The 16,264-nt window shown below is 42.5% G+C and overlaps 1 long non-coding RNA gene across 2 annotated transcripts in view; it reads right to left on the reverse strand.

Annotated features, from left to right (window-relative positions):
• LOC116653662 overlaps positions 1-16,264 on the reverse strand; it is a 424,305-nt gene that overhangs the window by 39,874 nt on the left and 368,167 nt on the right. For both annotated transcript variants that reach the window (XR_004307914.1, XR_004307915.1), the window contains exons 6-9: positions 4,961-5,066; positions 3,653-3,790; positions 2,831-2,904; positions 311-377 (exon numbers count right to left, since the gene is read on the reverse strand). This is a non-coding gene — a long non-coding RNA (uncharacterized LOC116653662). The remainder of the gene's footprint in view (positions 1-310; positions 378-2,830; positions 2,905-3,652; positions 3,791-4,960; positions 5,067-16,264) is intronic.

The raw sequence follows: 16,264 nt of genomic DNA on the forward strand, positions 1-16,264 counted from the left end.
AGTGATAGGACAAGAAGGAATGGCTTTAAATTAGAAGAGGTTAGATTTGGATTCAATATAAGGAGAACATTTTTTTTTTTACATAGGTAGTGAGACACTGGCACAGGTTGCCCAAAGAAGCTGTGGATACCCCAATCCTGAAGGCATTCAAGGCCAGGTTCTGTAGGGCCCTGGGCAGCCTGATCTTATGTGTATTCACCCTGACCACAGCAGGGGTTAGAACTAGATGCTCTTTTAGATCCCTTCCAACCCAAGCTATTCTATTATTAAGTATTTGACCCGGTTCTAAACACACAGCTAAAGGAGTTACCTTAAGCTTCAGAGGATGAGGTGGTAACTTGCTTGGGGAGATTCCTAAGTGAATTTTCCCAGAGATGCTGAAAAAGTAGGGGGAAGACACTCAGTTAATTTGGCAATAAGGGCATAGGAATACCTCAGATGAAAAAACAACCTTTAGTTCTGTCTGAAAAGAGGGCCCATAGGAAGTTTCATGACCATTTTGGGACCACTCAAGGTTGAGGCTGCAGTCTTGTAGCTTAAGGGAGCTAGGAAATAAAGGTCAATCCAGGTCTTTGGCTTCAAAAACAATAAAATCATTTTCACGTCTATTTCTTCGCTGAAGTAACTGTAAGTGTCGAAAGAAGCTACTCAGAGACTTACATTAGAAAAATGAGCAGTTGGATTCCACCCTATAAGAGATGGGAGGTGCACGGAAAAGGAATGGTGGTGGCTGATGCAAGTCTCCTGGCTTTTCCCACCACAAAGCACATACACACAGACCTGTATTTCAAATTGGCTGAATCACTGAAAATTGGGAAGTCTTGATTTCGTTTGTGCATGAATAAAATTAAAGATTGGGGTATTACAAACATCATGCTGAAAATGAGACAGAGATCAAATGAGTAACTTGGAAGTTACGGCGTTACTATAGTCTGTTTTTACATTACTGTCATTGCACTTATCAGAAAAGTCAAAACTGTTCATTTGCCTTTGATAGATAAATTCAAGTCTATGAAGGAAACTCCTTTGCTACAGATTTTTTTCCTACGTCTTTGAATATGTTATTTTGGCCTCTCTTGAATTAAAAATAATAATAATAAAATTGAAACATGAATAATTTACTTCCATTGACAAGCTAAAGAAAAATCACAACTTTCATAAATCTTGTTCGGATTCGAACCCTTAAATAAAACTGTTCTACAGTTTAGAGCCTAAAACAGAAATGCATTTTGAATAAAAAGAGAAAAAATAACAACACAAAATATATACCACCGACAATTAGAACTTTGAAAGCGAAGTTCAGTAGGATGAACTCCTCCTCTTGAACATCTGGGATGAAAAGGCATTTTTCTACTTAAAAGAAATCCAGCCTATTTCGCTTTCTTGTTCTTGTACCAGAACTTTCATCCATCTGTACACAAACCTCTGTGAAGATCATAGCGTAAAAAAAAAGAAGAACCAGAAGGCCCTTAATCTCCTGAGCTGACTACCAATTTGGTTGCATAGTCCACCCCTACAAATGTCACCTTAATCCTATTATCCTAGACAAGACGATGCTCCCCCTATCCCATGGATTCCAACAGAAGGTATCTGGATGTGAAGACAAGATAGCTCTTGCTACAATATCCACTCTCATGGATCTTCTGCAGGTAGAGCTGGTTGGTGATCCAACTGATTAGCTGTTGCTGATGACGCTGAAGTACAGGAGATGTATATAGCTTATCTCGGTCATTCAGTTTGTGTTTGAGATGAGTCACCAGATAGAGATGCAGAATTTGTGCAGACAGAGCCAAGCAACTGTATCATTAATAACTAGAGAGGAGGAGCTGACATTTATTTGCTCAAATATCCATAAACAAAGACTCTCAGAAAATGGTTGTTTTCAAATGAGTCATTGAATGGGCATGGCAACTGGGCCTGCAGCAAATCCTCTGCGAGACACTTGGATTCTCAGTTAAGAACTTTGTCTTCTAGGAGAAAGAGAAGCTCCAGATTTGATATAGCACTCCTCCTTGTTTGCAGGGATTTTATTACTCCCAGTCATAACCAGTGAAGCACTATGTTTCAGGGTTATGATGGCCTCTCTACTCCTTAGGTTTGTGGCCTCCACAAGCTTTTTCAAATTAGAATTGGAAATGTTCTAAAATTGAAATGCTGGGCAGCATTATCTCCTGACACATTTACTGTTGCATTTGTATAGCTTTATCAGTGGACATTTGTCATTTAACCTACCCCAGAATTCTATATAACCTTCTGTCACCCCACTGGCAAGATGGACACGATCTACTCTTTAAACCAATTCCCTCTGTCATACTTGATAAACTTTCTTTGCAGTTTAGCAACAATGTGTGTAGGGTGGGGGGCAGTTTCATGGCAGTTATGTTAAGGGGGGGACTGGCTCTTCCTGTCTGTGTGATCTCTCCTCTCATTGCCAGTGTGCTTAGAACCCAACCATCAAAACAAACTGAAGCACCACCAACTGTGCAAACATAACCCTATGGCTTTGTGTGGCTGTCCAGAGAGGATAGAAACGGTCACTGAAGCCTGGACTAGAATGAAGAGGGCTGGCAAACTTAACAAAGCCAATGATTTAAATATTTGATTTATAGTCAGTATTTGATTTATAGTCAGTATTTGCATTCTGCCTTTCCCCAAGTGGGGAAAAAAAAAACAAAAAAAAACCAAACAAAAAACAACCACCAGAGGTATATATGGGCTCTTGACTTTGCACAAAATGTAGAATTATTTTCATTTTTGCAAAACCTCTGTTGTAGAATTAAAAAAGGATGATTTGAGAGCAATGGGTTTCTACATGCTCTTAAAACAATACCTGGGAGAAAACTTGGCTTTCGTGGAGAACAGACAGGTCCAACAGTTCCCCATCTGCATCGATCCATCATCTGCCTGAGAGACATACAGGATTTAAGTGACCAGAGAATTCCAACCTAAACAAACGTTTATTGCTACCAATTTTAGAGGACCAGTGTTCAGATCCTATGCAAACAGATAACATCATAAAGTAAAAGTGGTTTGGAAACTTCCCAAGGAAACATCTTTTCTCACATAAAATAACAATTCATGGAAAGAGAAAAACTCTAGGCACACATACGCATCATGATGAATGTCTATTTCATGATAAGTTTTTGACAAGGTTAACATTTTCTGGTTAGAAACAAAATTTTTAGAAGTCCTCTTTCTGAAAAATGTATTTTAAAGAAATGTATGAAAAATGTATATTTTTTACAATGGGTACTATAAGAGGAATATCAAAACTCCAAAGATTAAGACCAGTTTTATTTTCCAGAACTGAAATACTTCAACTGCCCTGTAAGGACATTTTGAGCTCTTTGCCTCAGAATTGTATTTGATGAGTGGTTTCATTTTTTGCTCACTGCTGTCCTGTTCTAAAGCAAGGAAAAACAAAACCAAACATGGGAATACTTGTCTTTTCCAGAGGAAATTTCCTGATCCCACCTCTTTCTAAACCCTAAAGCTAAAAATCTCCTTCCTTAACTGCCACGGGTACACCATTATTCCATACTCAAACTGCAATCACTGATACTCATGTTACAGCAGAAGGATGACAGGTCCATTGCCCTACAAGCATACAGTTGGGTGATGCATTAATTGGGTTATGAAATAGTTGACTCACGTAATTGAAGAAAAGCCCAAAATACAGGCAAAGGTGCTGGTGATGCCAACTAAGGGTTCTATTTACAGTTTAACTACTAGTAGAAAATACAGTGTTTCTTCAAGGAAATAATGGAGAGGAAGGAATTGGATCTGAGCTCTGCAAGAGAGGAAAGAGTTACTGAGTGACACAGAATTGGACTGGGTCCAATAGGATTACCAGCAAGAAAAAGACACTCTGGTTTAGTCTTGCTATCTTTGTTCCAATTTTTCTTCTGAAAACAAAAAGAGAAAATTTACAGGCTCATGGCTGCATGCAACATATAAGAGCATTTTCACATCTGCAAAGTCCTGACTGCAGAATTAAATAATGAAGGCCTTTGTAAGCAATCACTTGGTATGTGTTCTTAAAAATAGCTGCATCCCAGACAAATCAGCTTTTGTTCAGAAATTGGTCAGGCTGCATGGGCAAGGCAGCTGGGACAGGTGATGATAAGGACAGCAGCTCGCTACTGTGTTGTGAAACTTCATACAATATTACCATTCTGTGTTTTGGGACCCTGGCGATTCTTCAGGTGAAAAGAATCAAGTCTGGTCAGGTACACCAGGTACATTTTCTCCCATCACAGGAGGAAAGAGGACCAATTTATTGCTGAATGTAGCACACATACATCCACAACAAACATATTCAGAGACTAAGGCACTCTTCACTCACTATACTTCAGCACTACACCCTCCCTACCAGTTGTATCATGATCCATTTATACAGCCTCATTTACAGTAGCAAACAAATCTCAAATACCGTGTCCTGCTCAGGTAGCCGGTATGCTAGCAATTGTCTTAAAATCTACAGAGCTACCACTTAGATCAGAGACGAAAAGTAGTGTTAACTCATGTGCTCTTAGGAAGAAAGATCTCAAAGAGCATTCTGCCCTTCTTGACCCTACACAGGTGGTATGGAAATTTAACGAACTTCTGTATTGTGACTATGAGTCTATCCTCCATTTGATCTTCTGCTGGGTAATATGAATGCTGTCATCTGTTTGGTAATTTACTGAACAGAAGAGCTGAGGTCTATCAAAAAATCTACACAAGGAGCCTTTCTTTGAGTCCCTTACGATGAGCACATAGCCTCTGCACTTACCCAGTTCTTGATGTTTGGCTGCAGTGAAGTCCATGGGCACTAACTAGACTGCTACAAAAACAAGGGTTCTACTGATGTTTCTTCCTCCTATGAGCAAGATTTATTCTGAGGAGCTAACAGGATCTTGACAGGGATCTGGGAAATACTAATAGGTTAAGATTCAGCTTATTGGAGTAGGTTACTTACTTTAAATGCCTCGATTTTTCTCTCTTCTGCTCCATGCTCTTAACAGTGCTCAGCGTATTCTGCAGGTTGCTCCAAAAGTAATTCCTCCTATTTATTTTCATAGAAACTGCAACAGTTATGAACAGCACAATAAAACTATTTGATAGAACAAATTCTCAGCTTAAAAAAAAAAAATAAATAAATAAAAGAAAACCAAAAACCACAAACCTATTTTACAACATAGTCACTGCTACCTATTGTTGCTACTGCTGAAACATACCACCCACTGCTTCACTGTGCTCACATCCACTGTTTGCTCTCCAAAACTGTTCAGCAAGCATTGATGAATGTCAGCGGGTGCCATTTTTTCCACATGGAGGAATTCAATGACACATCTTCGCCTCCTACACTCTAACATGTAGGACGCCATTTTGTCAGACTGCTCCTCTGCTGCCATCTGTCATATGGCAAGAAAACATGACAGAATATTAGCAGGAAGGTTCAGTATCTATTGCCATATCATCAGCATCCACCTCTGCTGTTATGGACCAATGTCATAAAGGAGCAGGAAGCTTTGGAGCAGCTCTCATTCATATGTGTATTAATGTTAGTTTATAGCTGCTATGAAGACTGCAAACAGAAATTTGCAGGATGGCCAGCCTAATATTTTTGTTGCTTTTACCTCTCTTAGAATATGCTAATAATTTTCAAACAGAATTCGTTATGATTTACTCTATTGGAAATGGGAAATTCACCTTTTGCCTGACAATATGCTGGTGGAACACGACCCAGAAACCATTCCTGCATAAGCCATGAGCACAGATGGTGTGAAATGAGGTTACATCGCCCAGTATCTGCCGGCTGAGGCTCTTTGTTGTTTTGCCTTGTAACGGGTGCTGTGAGGACACCAGGCAGTTTCATCATTCCTGGTTTCCTGGCTCCTGCTTCTACTCCAGAAAACACTCTTGAGAAACTGCGCAGGATGATGCTGCAGCCTACACCCCATCTGCATATTAGGCTACATAGGATGGCAGGTCAGCTCATCTGAAGAACTCCTTTCTCCACAAGCAGCTGGGCCTTTACTCTGAGTGCCCACTTAGCTTGACAGGAAGATGAATGAGAACATTTGTAAATTTTTGTCTCGTACAATGTATTCCCGGCTTCCTTCCAGCCCTGATTTTGAAACTGGCATCTGACTGGTTCAGTTGAGTCTTCCCATGTCTTTCTAACATTCCTTTTCAATTTGGGCATATTGTTCTGCCTGGTGATAGTGGCTCTGATAATTGCATGAGTCAGCCATTTTGCGCAGTTTGGCAATATACCGATCTATTGTATTTTTAAGTTTCTTGGACGATGTTCCTGTTTCTGTGGGTTGAAAAGCACTTCTAGGATTTTACAGAGTCCTTTCTGCTCCCCTCTTGCCCCACCAAACGTAAAAACTGCATATGGAGGACTTCATTGCGGGGAACTAAAAACATGTCTGTTCACATTCCATTTTCTTCTCCATTCACTGCTCTCTCTTGGATCCAAAAGGGAACTCAGCTACTGTCCAAGCCCCCTTCACATTTATCTGCCTGATCTGGGAAGCTGTTACACTGTGCCTTTACCCTGTTTTACTTCCTTTATATGACACTGCTTGTTTCTCTTTCTTGCAAGTTCCATTTCCTCATTTTACCACTCTCTATGTTCCAGCACAAAAGAAGGATACCTCTACAGAGAAGTCAAATAGCTGCTAAGTCCTGAGAAGTCTTAATAACTGCTTAAAAGGGTCCATCATTATTACAGAAGCACCCCCCTGAACTAAGTTATTTGCAGATATTGATTCATGCTATTAAGCTAGCTGTGGAGAAAGGATGGCTTGCATGCATTCATTTGACTGGCACCTTATCCGAATATAGGTTTAATCAAGTTTTATCTCAAGCAGAGCGGCACAGCTAATTATACCTGTTTTCTCAGGCTTTAAACGCCCACCTGAAGGAAAGTGAGCATATAAAGCACCAGTGTCTCATTCCTAGTGATAAACATTTTGTTTTACAAAGTATTTGAGCATAGGGTTAGAAAAGCAGCTTCTGCCAGCAAAACCGAAGTCACTGGAAGATTCTGTGAGCAGTCAACAGAAAAAAATACATGGGCATAACAGGATAATTATGGAAAAAGAAATTCAAGCATTCTTATTTTTCATCCTCCTCCTCAGCTCTACCAAAAGACCAATTGCACTGGCCAAAATACAGCAAACAACAGTAACATCCTAGATTGGTCTCTATTTCTTAAGATGAACCTACCTGCTGGAAGTACTTGCCCATCTGCTCCAACAGGAGCAGACCTACTCCATAGAGTCACTGCCCTTCATCACATTCAGCCCCTCCAAATGCAGAGAAAACAGCAGGTGTTAACTAATAAGAAATAATCCTTTTCAGTCAGTGAATAGATGACTCATCAGCACAGCAGGTCAGAGACCTAAAGGCTGTAGATGGGCCTTAAGAAGAGCTGAAATAATTTTATGACCAATGAAAGCACTTGCCTGGTTGTTCCTGTATAATCAGTGAGAGAAGAGTAATCAAAGCTGGTTCCTTGGGGCACCAGCTAATGATACTAATTAGCACGCAGATAGGGCCTTGCTGAAAGCATTACACCCAGGCATGTGCTAATTAATTAGCTGATTGTCTGCAGGGAGATGATCTTGTGTTCTTCTCCCTTTCCTGCAGGATTGTGCAAGGGGGAAGAAATGATGGAGGGTTTTATGCTTTCTCATAAAGTAGATTGCACTGTGGGATAGTTCAGGATGGTGAAGGTTTCGGGCAGTTTCTTTGAGACTGCGGCTCTTTTGCCCTGACTGTTCTCTATACTCAGACTATGGCAACAATATTTAACTCACAGTCCCCAGTTTCTGGGAAGTGAGTTCTAAGTGGAAAACAGTTTATATGAGTTTCTATGGTTCAAGTGCATTGCCACTCATAAGTAAAATCAAGCACTGGTACAGGCTCTCAGTATCACCACAGGCTCTCAGGAAGTTTTGAAGATCAAAGATCACCCTCTCTCATCTGCGGGGCTGGCTGCCTTTCCCAAGCAAGGCTCCTTGCAATGACCACAGCTTTAATGAAATCCAATGTCCTGACATTACAGTGACCGCTCTGGCTCCAAGGAGCTCAGCTCAGACAGAGGCACTGGAGCCTGGCAGTGACCAAGTGTTTTCTCTTGTTGGCTTTCTATTTCTAGGAGACTGTTGGAAATGATCCCAAGTGATATATCTGGCTTCTTTTCCAGGCTGGTCTGTGTGAGCGTGTATGTGTGTGAGAATGTGACTAGGCAGAAAACATTCTGTCTATTGTTATATGGTAGAGAAGCAAAGCAAGACCAGTTTAAAAGAGCAGTGTAAGGTGGAGTGCATTTTTCTTTTAACTCCATCCAAATTGCTGACTGACCAGACCTCCGTGGTGCTTAACATTCTGCCCAGCAAATTCAAAGCCAAGCTTTGCAGCTGCATTCAGGATTTCTCCTCCCTTTTCTCTCCCCTACACTTGCAGAGAAAAGAGAACCTCTGTTCTGTTAGGAAGCATGGGACACATGGGTTGGCGAACCTACAGCAGCAGAGGGAAGAGTGCAAGTTTTTCTTTCTAATTCTGTAGGTCCTATATAAAGGCTGGCCATGTGGGAAGGGGAGATTTTTTTAATGCACCGTGTTCTCTGTTATCAGAAAGGCTTCCTGTATGGGTCCTGAGGAGTTTTCAGGTGGTCATCTTTTCTAGAAAGGGTGGGCAGTGGGAGAGGTACTCCATTCCCCTTCCCTGCTGCTTTCAGACTTGACTAGGTACCTCAACCTACCATCCCTGCAAACCCTTGAGGGAAGTTTATCCCATGCACCTCTTAGCAGGACTGCAGTGACCACTTCCAACATTTTCGCTGGTGTCCTACCGAGACACTGGCCTAGCAGCCCAATGCCTAGTGCTTGCACCACAAATGCAAGCTGCTCCTCCTCTCACTTGAGTTTGTAGAACTACACCCACCAAAAACGGCCATAAACATTGTCCACACTGGGTTCTGTGACTCACTAAGTGTCCATGGGGCTGACCTGTACAGACCTGAGATTAACAGACAAGGGGATAGTTGTTCTCCAGGTCTGAGTCACTTGTTTAATGGGGCCTATTTTTGAGTGAAGGAGGAAGAGGTGGCAGCATGACTAGGAAGGAAGATTAATGCTATCTTCGCTGTGACACTGTGGGTGAGAAGTGAAGGCCTGTGCCTCTGCAGTGGTACTCAAACAGAGAGTGCACATTGCTTTTGTTGGTTTACGGACAGAAAATGTACAAATGGTATGGAAGAGTGCACCAAAAGGTTTGTGGTTTTTGTTTCCCATACCTGTTGGTATCGTGTCAGAAGCCAGAAAAGTGAACCTTCTAGGATGTTTAAATGCTGTGACTTCCTAAAGTGCTGAGTAACAGATTTCAGTGTCTTGCACTGGGGCTGGTGCAAGTTACTGTGTGTGTGGCAGAAACTAAGTGTCTTTCCTCTTCTTATTCATGTTGCATAGAGATACAACCGCGTCATTCACATAAATCAGGCACAATTAGCCAGAGGGCTCAAATTTACAGTGTTTCTGATAAACCAGACGCCTAAAAAGTTCTGTGATGGGAAAAGGCTGCACTCTGCAAGAACACAGCAGGTAACAGTAGCCTTGTGAACGATAGCCCAAAGCTTCAGCTTTCGCCCGGGTACCTGAACATCTCACTGTCCTGAGGGAAACATCTGCAGAGCAATTATTATCTTGGAAAGAGCCATGGGAAAATAAAGCAGTCGGTAACACTTGAAAAGCGTCCCAGATTCCCACTGAAAGGCTTTGTCAGAGCTGTGAACCTTCACTTTATTTAGCTGTATGCTTTTTTTTTTCTTTTTTTTTTTTCTTTTTCTTCTTTTTTTTTTTTTTTTGGAGAGAACCAAAAAAGTATCCTGTATGTTGCTGCGGTGGGAAATCTCAGCCGTGATAACATTCAGCTCAAGGTTGTTATCTAGTGGGTTGTAACCTGGGAAATATGGGAATATTTCTCAAAGGAAAAACCAGGCTTGTCACTTCGTGCTCTTTACGAGCTTAACTGTTTGTGTCTCAGTAGGTCGTAGATGAGCCACGTACCACAAAGAGGCACAACCACTACTTTGTGTCAGCCCTCTACATTGGACACAACTTTTTTTATCACAATTACAGTTGTGGGGTTTTTTGTTTTTTTTAATTATCATTAAAATTTCCAGGGATTTCAGCCTGCGAAATGACAGAGCTGCAACTGAGCACTGTGCTTCCTAGGGGACACACTGGGTGGCCCAGTCTCCAGATGCTTCTCCAGGCTCTGTCATCCCTCCTGCTCATGGGGATGGGATCACAGCCCTGACTGTGTTGAATGTGGCCAGTTGTGGAGGCAGAAGAGAGATACAGGAGAGCCTCATGAAGACTGCAGAGGTATACCTAGCTATGGGAGAACACAGGTCTTGGTCTGGATGAAAGATGTAGGCCATTTCCATTTTTAAGCAGAAACAGAACGTGAGGCTGAGCAATAACACTTAGCACTTACCTTCAGAGGAAATCAATGGTCTTTGGGCAGGAGGGACCACCGCTACCCCTCATTTTCACAGATGGCAACATGGAAGTGCAAGGCAGTGAAACAGAGTAGCTAAGGTCACCCAAGGAAGCAGTGGAGGAGCTGGGAATAAAACTTAGGTTTCATGAATCACTAAACCACATTGCTTCCCCTTAGGGCGATGGATGTATTATAATAGAGCAAGATCCAGATGTGGTTTTAAACTGTCATTCAATACTCTGTGTGATATTACTCTGCCTAAGAAAATATACAAATTTGGACTCCCCAGAGATTTGACTGGTTCAGGGGAGCTTGATTAAGCATGTTTGTCATGACATTTTAGGCAGAACAGCGCACAAAAGGATAGGGGGCAGTTCTCAAATGCACTGACAAAGAGATGCTGAGCCAAAAAGATGTGTAAGGATTTGAGAAACGCAAACTCAAAATCGAAGGAGAGCAGAGTCAGAGCAAAGAAGCTGGACAGAATCAGGAAGGAGGAGGAAAACAGATGCTTGGCATCTGTGTTAGGGGATGTCCATCTCTCCTCCCAGCTCTGTCACATCTCAGCTGCTCTCTATAGCTGCAGTCAGAGATAGAAGTGTTAGCTTGGTAAGAGATTTTGTTCCACATGTTAAACTGCTCGTGCTTTGATATTAACAGTAAGCACGGAGAGGGCCAAACCTCTATAGCCTGAAGCTATGATTTAAATTGATCTGCATTCACATTTCCACCTCCAGGTTTGGGCTGGGGGGAGGGGGATGGTTGAAGAATTGCATCCTTTCATCAAATTTCTTCATTAAACTTGCCCCCCTCCAGCCCACCCTGATAACTTGCAGGTGTTTGTTCTCAGAGCACCCTTCTTGGAGTCAGATGGTTGCATATCATCTCAGATTTAGCTCAGAGTAATGAAGGACTCTTTAACTTCTGGAATTGGCCTAAACAGTTAGAAACTTAAAGGGCTGAAAAACTTGAAACCAAAACCTACCCCTTTCATACTTCTTTATGTTAAATAAGCCTTTGTGATGTAAAGTTTAATTCCTGATTCTTGCAGCAGAACTCATGCTTTCAAATGCTTGGTCTTAGAAATGTAGATTTAATACTGGCCCAACCTGGAAGCAATATTCTTCCTTTCCCTCTTTATAGGGTTATTTGATATTCCTGAGTGCTGTTAAAAAGGCACGATCCCATTTGCATGTTAGGGAAGGCAATGGAGACACATTTGTTCCTGGTTGAACAGAGCCATCCTTAGCTGAAGGTTAATCTATGCCAGAAACAAGAGTCCTGCCCTTCTATGGTATATTTCTGTTTAAGTTCTAGGTGCTGTGACTTCCATATCTCCTTCAGATAGATGTGAACTGAAGGTGGAAAGCACAAATTTGATATTGACATTAATTCTAATAATCAAGACATACCAACTTCTTTTTCAAAAAGAAAAAGAACTAAGACTGTCCATATATTCAGGCCACAAGGAAATTACAGGAGAAAAATCTGCTTTCAGTTGTCTGAACATATGCAGGAGTCACCTCACTGTATGTTATGGTTACCTAAAAAGTAGGTAACACATAAATGAGATTTGCTGTACAGTTGCTGGGGAGATACTGGCAGCTCCAGGAGAAGATTTATGCTGGATTAAGACAAAACCAAAACAAGAAGGGAAGATTTTTGTCTTCTAAAGTGTCCCCTCCATCACCAAAGGGAGTTTAGATCATCAGTATTGGACAGATACCTAAAATTTAGGTTCAGTGATGTGAATCCACAGCCATGTCACAGAGGGGAAAGCTGCTGGATCAGAAGAATTAGAAAAAAAAAAAAAAAAAAGGCTGAAAAAAGGAAGCAGAGAGCAGCCTCAGGGAAGGTAAAAAGAGACAAAGTTAAAGGGTTACAGACAAAAGACAGCCTTTTTAAAACAAAGCCAGTTCAGAGGCTGTAATGCAATGTGTCCTTCAATATCAAGTTAGCTGTGTGGCAGCTGGCACTTCATACCGTGTGAAAAGATCTCAGCTGAAGATCTTTGATAATTCGGGCAGCTGTGGAGCACTCTGGGGCATTATTCTCCAGAACCCATCAGGCACGCACCTGGAGAGGTAGGCACACATTTATCATAGAATCACAGAATCACAGAATGACTTAGGTTGAAGGGAACCTTAAAGATCTTCCAACCCCCCTGCCATGAGCTGGTCACCAACCGCTAGATCAGGCTGCCTAGGGCCCCATTCAACCTGGTCTTGAATGCCTCCAGAGATGGCACATCCACAACCTCTCTGGGTAGCCTGTGCCCAGAACTGGTGGCATTCAACCCAACCACCAGGGGACAGGTGAGGGGATGCCACGTGAGTGTATTTACAAGGGACGGAAATATTAAACCATCTCCTTGCTTGTAAATTAAATTCACTGTTAAAACCCTGGGTCAGATGTTCACCCAACCACCCTGCCACTCCCTCTGATTTATCTCAGCAGCAGATGCAGGCCCACATGCAGGTCTGAGTGCTGCCAGTAACACACAAAGCCCTTACCCAGGAAAATACAAATTCAAGCATGTGGGCTCCTTTGGAAGCAGAAAAGGAAATAGCAAGGTTTGTGGTGTGGTGGGCTTGTGTTGGACTGCCAGGCCTGGTGCCGAAGGAGTAAGCCCAAAGCCTGCAGGACAGGACCTGGTCTGTTATCTGCCCCAGCTCACTGGGCATCATGTGGAGAGATGTCCATTTCTCTGCTGTCCACTGAGGGACTGCCCACAGGATCCATCCTCACAGTGCCAGCTGAGTGGATTAATGAAGGTCCATGTCCTCTTTGGAGCTGGAAATGGGAGCTAACTTGAGCCTTGTAAAGGAGTTTCAATCGTATCTTGTTTCTAGGGATGCTACAAGATGGTGTCAATATGGTACAATACTATCAAAGCTGCTCAATTCTCTCTGGTTTTGCTTCCCATCTTCCATTGTTTTCTCCCCATCCCCTATTCTTCCTTCTCCTGCTTTCCATGTTGTAGAAACCCATGAGGAAGCAGACTTACACAGTGTGAGATGTTAAGAGGAACCTCATGCCATGCTGCTGTGGATAATGTGTCAAAGGGAAATGAGTACGTCTGTGTGTTTGAGACCACTTGCACAGGATGGGAAATGCAGGATCCTGGGGATAGGAAAGCCTCATGTCTCAGTCTGCAGGAGAAACAGCCAGCCTTGATCCTCATTCTGGGAAACAGCTGCTGCCAGGATAATTTTATCCTCTTGCTTACACAAGAGAGAAGATCTATTTTACAAACATCCCGTGATCTCCTGGACCCATATATGCGGTCATTCCAGGTCGGAGTTGCATCACCCGAGAGGCAGGTCCATATTCTGACCTGCTTTAAGCTGTCTCCCAGCAGTCTCTTCCTCCTTCCAGTGCTCTCAGCCTGGGGACCATATTCTTTTGTTTCCTAATTATGCTGGTTGTCATCCTATGCTCTTCTCCATGACTCGCACCACACTATGAATGTTTTGTTCTATCACACTCAATGCAATGACTTACTCTGTCTTTGACACAGCTATGGAAGGAAAGTGCTTGTTTCCCCCCTTGCAGGAGGTGAGGCACTACAGATAAGGAATTCAGGACCTTATCAGTTCTTACACTGGAGTATTTGTCTTTTCCTAGTGCTAAACTTACTGTCTGCCTGAATGCAAATATAAAGACACTAATTAATTAAGAGATTTCCCATCCCACTGTCTTCCCACAGACAGTGGCTGTCAGCAATCCACATGGCACCTTTGGTTGGCTCCCAGCAACACTTCCCTAATGAAAGTTTCTCGAACAAAAAAATTATAGAGAAAGAAAGAAAAGGAAAAAAAACCCTCAAAATTCATGTTTTAAAGAATGGCAACAGAGGAAAACCTGAAATGCTTCATTTTGTAACCCGGCATCTTGCTATTTTCTCCCTTATTTGTTTGTAATGACTTTCTGGCTCTGCATTTTCTTTTGAAAACATTCAAGAGATTAAAAAAAAATAATAATAAAAAAATCCCCAGGCCTTTCAGAAGAGCTAAAAATGAAAGCTGTTGGCATTTCTGGAGAAGCAAATTGACTTCAAAAGGGACAGAAAATGGCTTAAAGACGAATGTAACTTTGTATTTCAAGAAAAGAAATGCCTCTGAAAATGCCATTTCCTTCACATTTTTTCCAGTGCCAATTTCTTTTCCATGTTTTTAACTCCTTTTTTTTTTTTCCTCCATGAGTTTGATCACCCCTTCAGCTGTCATTGCTGCATTGGATGCACTGTGTAAGGCAGCCAGAGGAGAGAGCTCTCCTGATCGCTTCATGAGCCCCCCCCTGAGCACTGGGGGTGCCCTGGAGAGTGGCTTTCAAGACACGTTTTTATTTGGTTAGCAACGGTCACTTGGCATCTGTGAAATCAAAGTATTCCCATATTTAACACCGGGCTACGAGAGCTCACAATCAGTGGGTTAATCATTATGGAAATACTGACTGATCCTTGAGTCAAATGTCAGGTGGTGCCAAAAAACAGAGCCCCAGGACAAAGGAGAGAGAAAAATCAGCTTCGAGTAATGCTGCAAATAAAACGGCTGTTACACAAGATGTGACTTCCAACGCAGCTCTCGGGTCACAGCAATAACTGAGCCACAAAACCCACTCCTGTGAAACACAGCACATGCCATCAGCTGGGGTCTGATTCATGCCAAAGACTGGGGGTCTCAAAGCCCCAAGTGGGGATCAACGTATGCTCTGCTAACAAGTTATCCAGGCTGCTGGGGGCTACTTATATAGAGATTAGGGGAAAAAAAGAGCCTCAGAGTAAGCTGTGAATAAACTTGAATACTGGAAATTAGAAGAGGGTTTCTAAGCAGCAGAGGAGAGGAGGTCTGGAGTGTGTCCATTGCAGATACAGCTCCAGTAAAAAACAACACCAGGTTCTAAGATAAGCTGCATCTGTCAATGAATGGATGTACATATGGCACAAATGGCTGTGAAGGTAGGCACAGGTCTCCTGCTTTAGCTCTGCCTTTCTATAGTATTGCTTACTGAGGGCAGAGGAACCCAAAATAGACAGTAGTCATAGCAGCCAGTGCTTGCAGTCCCTCCCCAAAGTATTTTAAATAAAGACTGACATCTCCAACGATGACTCGGGATTTTGATGGTTGCCAGTTTTGGCTTCCCCACGTAGCAGAGAGTAAAAGGAGCATGATTTCACATGGGATGGTCTTCTCTTAGTACCAGCAAGCTGGTTACACCACCAGGCCCTTGGGGAAGTCTCTGTTCACACATCAACAAATGCCCACAGATGCTTGCCCTCAATCAGCCCTTTCAGTCTGGCCCAGGTCAACAATGTGTGAATACACTCAGTAGCATTTTTGTGGAGGCAGGAAGGCAATTTACAGGGCAAGGAAGTCCCATATGTTGTTTTACTAAGCTTAATGGTGGTTGCAAATATGAGCATCTTAAAGAATGAGGAGATGAATATGCAACATGCAACCAGGGGGTGTTTCTCATCCTCTGGGACTGTTTACCTATTGTTCACCAGAGTTAACAATGGGATTTCCCATCATCTCATTCTGACTTGCCTCTTCATTCTGGGGCAATTCAAGTCAGGGTTTTCAAATCCCTGGCCACGGCGGGAGAGGGTGGCTGCTGCTGAAGAGACAATTGTGAGGCACATCTGGGATGGAGTGTGGATGTGCTGCCACAGCCCATGGAAAAAGGCTGACAGCTTGGGATGGCAGTGCATCCCTCTGTCATAGAGAGCGTTCTTGGAGAGAAGCAGATCTCCTGCCCT

The sequence above is a fragment of the Coturnix japonica genome, chromosome 7, assembly GCF_001577835.2.
Source record: "Coturnix japonica isolate 7356 chromosome 7, Coturnix japonica 2.1, whole genome shotgun sequence".
Taxonomy (NCBI): Eukaryota; Metazoa; Chordata; class Aves; order Galliformes; family Phasianidae; genus Coturnix; species Coturnix japonica.